Source organism: Oratosquilla oratoria, chromosome 4, assembly GCF_046742065.1.
Source record: "Oratosquilla oratoria isolate Oo_2021 chromosome 4, ASM4674206v1, whole genome shotgun sequence".
In the NCBI taxonomy this organism is placed as follows: domain Eukaryota; kingdom Metazoa; phylum Arthropoda; class Malacostraca; order Stomatopoda; family Squillidae; genus Oratosquilla; species Oratosquilla oratoria.
In genome coordinates, this window is record NC_134780.1 from 78,936,263 (window position 1) to 78,941,108 (window position 4,846).

The 4,846-nt window shown below is 51.3% G+C and overlaps 1 protein-coding gene across 1 annotated transcript in view; it reads left to right on the top strand.

The window, feature by feature from the left end:
* Window positions 1-1,524: 1,524 nt before the first annotated feature.
* The window catches only part of LOC143024939 (acetylcholinesterase-like), a 228,174-nt gene continuing 224,852 nt past the window's right edge, over window positions 1,525-4,846 (top strand). Inside the window, exon 1 of the mRNA XM_076184445.1 lies at window positions 1,525-2,915. The gene's annotated coding sequence lies outside the window, so the exon portion shown is untranslated. The remainder of the gene's footprint in view (window positions 2,916-4,846) is intronic.

The window sequence follows — 4,846 nt, forward strand, 5'->3', positions numbered from 1 at the left end:
GAAGAAGAAGAGCAAAGGTGAAGAAGAAGAAGAAGAAGAAGGTGGGAGGGGGAAGAGAAGACGAATGAGAGAGAGGAGAAGGAGGAGAAGGAGGAGAAAGAAGGAGGAGGAGGTAGAGAAGGAGGAGGAGGAGTCGTGAGATGAAGAGCTAATGGTAAATAATTGCCCCACGGCTGATGTGTGTTCCGTTTCGCCCCTTGTACTTCTGTTTACCCTCTCCTCCTCCTCACTCGCCCAATTTCCTCCCTCCTCCAGGAAGTTCCTCCCTTTCGGAGGCACCAGCGGCTCCCCGGAATCCCAGGTGCCCGGGTCCGGAGTGTCTGGAAGCCCGGCGAGGCTCATGGAAGCCCCGAAGAACGTTGAAATGGAAACCTTCTGGATAAGGAGAAGTCTTTCTGGTCTCTCGCTCGCTCGCGCTGTAAACCCAGAGTATTGTTGTGACGTCAAGTCGACGCAGGCGCACGGGTCCCGCTGGTTTGGATGCGGTGCAGATCATAATATCTTCGTATTGATAAGTCGCACTTTTGGGACGATAGCGTTGGGTTCGGGGCTTAAGAGTCTTCGTCGATCGTCGCCAAGAGTCCTTCGAGGTCCCACGCTTCCCTCTGGTCGCAAATAATACACAAGAACACACGTACAACAAGAAATCGATACTGGGATAGACCTGCTTCTTCTTGAGGCAACAGCCGGGGCGGTAGCAGCAGCAGCAGCAGCATCGGCAGCAGCAGCAGCAGCATCGGCAGCAGCAGCAGCGGCAGCAGCAGCAGCAGCTTTAGTAGCACCAACACCAGCACCAAATACCTCCAGCAGAACCAACAACTGGAGGAGAAATGCTGGTGGTAGGGGTGGGGGTTGGGGAAGGTTACGGGTTACGGGTTGCTAGTTTGATGAAGGTGGTGGAGGAGGAGGTGGTGGTGGTGGAGGGGGAGAGGGAGAAGACGGGGGGCTGATGGGCCGCTGCGGTGAGCGAGGTAGTGGTGGTGGTGGTGGTGGTGGTGGTTGTGGTGGTGGTGAAAATCGAGATATTGGTAGTTAATGGTGTTAATGATAGGGAAGTGGGTGGTGCTAGTGCGAATGGTGACGGAACCGATGGTGGGTGAAAACGGTGCAAGATGTCGGCGTTGGAGCAAGTTTCGTCATGGTGGCAAAGGTGATTGTATACTGAGGGATATGAGTTGGTGGAGGATGGTGATGGTGACAATAATCCGGAGGAGAGGGATGTGAAGAGGGAGGAGAAAGAGGGAGAGTGATGGAGGAGGAGGAAGAGGAGGAGGAGGAGGTGATGGTGGAGGTGGAGGAGGTGGTGGAGGTGGAGGAGGTGTTTGTGGTAGTGGTGGCGGTTGGCAAGTTGATGTTTGTGATGGTGGTGGTAAGGTGGAGGAGGAGAAGGAGGAGGAGGAGGAGGAGGAGGAGGAGGGAGGGAGGGTGGTGGAGGTGGAGGAGGAGAAGGAAGAGGAGGGGGAGGGGGGGAGGGGGAGTGGGAATGCTGCTGCTGCTGCTCTGCAAGGCAAGTGGAGTGGGACCTGCCAGTCGAGGTTGGAACTTAGCGCGGGAAGCTGCTATTCCTTCTTCTCTTTCGGACCCTCCAAAGCGGTGGTGTCGTATCGCCGCCGTCGCCCCTCCTCCTTCAGAGCTTCTGGCCCGCACTACCTTGTTCATTCCGGACTCCTGCCTTCGGCCTCCGCCGCCGCCACCGCCGCCGCCGCCGCCGCCGCCGTCTCCGCCGTCGCCGCCTACGTCCCCTTCTAACACACACACTCCCCAACCCCCCCGCCCCGTCTTTCCCCCCCCCACCCACCCATCGGCCAAGGGGGAAATATTCACTGTCTAAAAAGGGGGGGAGAGGGTGATTGATAGACAGGCGGAGGTGGGACGCGTTGACGAAAAGGAGAACACGAAGAAGACGAGGAGGAGGAGGAGGAGAAGAAGAAGAAGGAAGAAGACGAGTAAAGGCGAAGGAAAGAGAGAAAGAGAGAAAGAGAGAGAGAGAGAGAGAGAAGGAGAGGAAGAAAACGGGGAAGTAGTGTGGAGGACGACTTCACTCAGCAGGTCAACTTCCTCGTCCGTCTCTACTGTACAGTAGACCCCTCAAGGACAATCCTCCCGCCCTTCAGCGCAGCACTTCCTCCAGTGCTTCTGCAGCGGCATCAGTTGCATACTCTTCTCATACACACACACGCACATACACACACACACACACGCACGCACGCACGCACACACGCACACACACATACGCACACACTAATTAACACATATAGAAAAACATAGCCACGAGTATAAGGACGCATACACATAAACACGTGCACATATACACGTATACACATACACGCACGTACACAACAGACACGCAAAGACGAACGTAGATAAGAAACTTGCTCATACACACACGCATACACAAGCAAGCATACACACACACGCACATACACATATACACACAAACATACACACACACACACACTGACACTCGACTCTCACCCATCCACATCCCCCTCCGTCTCCCTCATCTGCTAAAACTCTTGAGTGGGAATCATTAGCCCCCCACCGCCCCCCCACCCACCCACGACACCCTCTCACCATCCCACCCCCAAGCCCTGCCCTCCCCCCCACACCACCACCACAACTCCACCTCTCACTCCACGAGAAGCGATAGTCGTTCTTCAGGAGTAAACTTGGAACATAACAGACTCCGGAAGCTGGATTTTGCGAAGTTCGTAGGAGGTCATATTCGCAAAGAGGTCGTCCTAGGCCTCTTCTAAGTACACGAAGTCTTCACGGGAGAAGAAAACAAAAGAAGAAGAAGAAGGAAACAAAGAAGAAGACGGAAAAAGGTGTTCGTGATTGGATGTTGAGCTGATCTGTTGCAAATCTTGCAGCGATTCAGACCATTGCCCCTTGCAACTGCAGCCTTCACCAAGGTAAGACCCCGAAAGCCTTTTTACTCCTTATTATGTCTAATCGTCAGTCGAACGTGTGCTTCCCTCGGCCGATGAGGTGATCCCTCTTGCATCACGAAAGGACGACGCGAATGGTGTTGTCAGACAACGATTTGTGGTGTTAATCCAACAGGCAAAACCTGTTAGGACTATATCGGTGACCTTGACAACGATATTTACTTGGTGCCAGGTGGGGTCAGGTAGTGCCAAGTAGTGCCAATGCCACGTTATTGGCAACCGGGCCGGTAGCGTGCCCCTGTCTGTAACGCTCAAAGACACCTCGTGATATCACTCGCATGTTCGTTCGCTCTGTGATATTCAGCGACATGAACGTATGTCGGATGCGTCCATCCTCGTGACATGTCAGTAGCCTCTCGACGCATCTACCAACTTCAGTCACGACAGTGTTTGTGTTCTTCTGAAGCGACACATGACGACGCGAAGTTGATCTAGTCCTCTTCTTCTTCTTCCCCGTGTCATCTGTGTCAGAGGCTTCACCTGTCTGTGTCATGCGTTCGGTTCCTTAAGGTGACACGTCCTTTTATATCACGTGTATGTGTATGTGTGTGCGTGTATGTGTCAGTGCGCGAACCCGTGTGTGTGTGTGTGTGTGTGTGTGTGTGTGTGTGTGTGTGTGTGTGTGTGTGTGTGTGTGTGTGTGTGTGTGTGTGTGTGTGTGTGTGTGTGTGTGTGTGTGTGTGTGTGCGCGCGTGTGTGTGTCTACGCCGTTCGCTACGCATCAGTAGTACGTCAGCCTTGCATGTCACGAATCTATGCATGACGATAACTCATGGCACTTGCAGAGGCCGCTAGTCTCTTCCATCTGACATGAACCAAGTGCACTCAGACCTTTCCTCCACAGTAAGGCACCTGCTGGGCCTTCCGCAACCCCCTACTCCCCCTCCCCCCCCACTCCCCTGATTCGGCCTTCGCGTGTCGACTGCGTGATGTGACACGACCTTGTTTCTGACACGGCCTTGGTGTCGATCACAGACCTGTTCGGCTTAGTATCTGATTATCAAACATGACCTTCACCAATACTAGATTGTTTCTAAGTTTCTAGCAATGAGAAACCCCTTATCCGCCTCTCTCTCTCTCTCTCTCTCTCTCTCTCTCTCTCTCTCTCTCTCTCTCTCTCTCTCTCTCTCTCTCTCTCTCTCTCTCTCTCTCTCTCTCTCTCTCTCTCTCTCTCTCTCTCTCTCTCTCTCTCTCTCTCTCTCTCTCTCTCTCTCTCTCTTTCTCTCTCTCTCTCTATATATATATATATATATATATATATATATATATATATATATATATATATATATATATATATCTTCTCTCTCTCTCTCTCTCTCTCTCTCTCTCTCTCTCTATCTATCTATCTATCTATCTATCTATCTATTTATCTATCTATCTCTCTCTCTCTCCCTCTCTCTCTCGCTCTATCTATCTATCTCTCTATCTATCTCGTTCATCTATATCTCTCTCTCCCTCTCTTTCTCTCTCTACAGTAACAGTAAAGACCCTTATCCAGAAGACCTTAGCTACCGTCCGCAACCTTTGCCATATGTACTTGTACAGTCAGAGTGAGTGGCAGTCACTTGTAACCATTGGAGATCGAGTCCGCTTATGTTACAAAGTGAGTTCGAAGCTCAATTTTCCATCTTTATGACAGGAATTAGAAATTCATTTTTAGTGTCTATGTATTTTGGAATTTACTCCCAGCTGAATTAAATTGCCTGGCGATTGCCAGAATACAGACTGAATTAGCTTGCCTTTGCATAAGGTCGACTTAGGTCAAGAGCTTGGTTGTACATTTAAACCCTTAGCCATCTCTGGAGGACCTTTTCTGCCATGAGAAAGTCGAAATCTACATCCTGGTAACTTAGTTGATTTAATATGGTTTACTGGCTGATCTGCAAAATCAACTG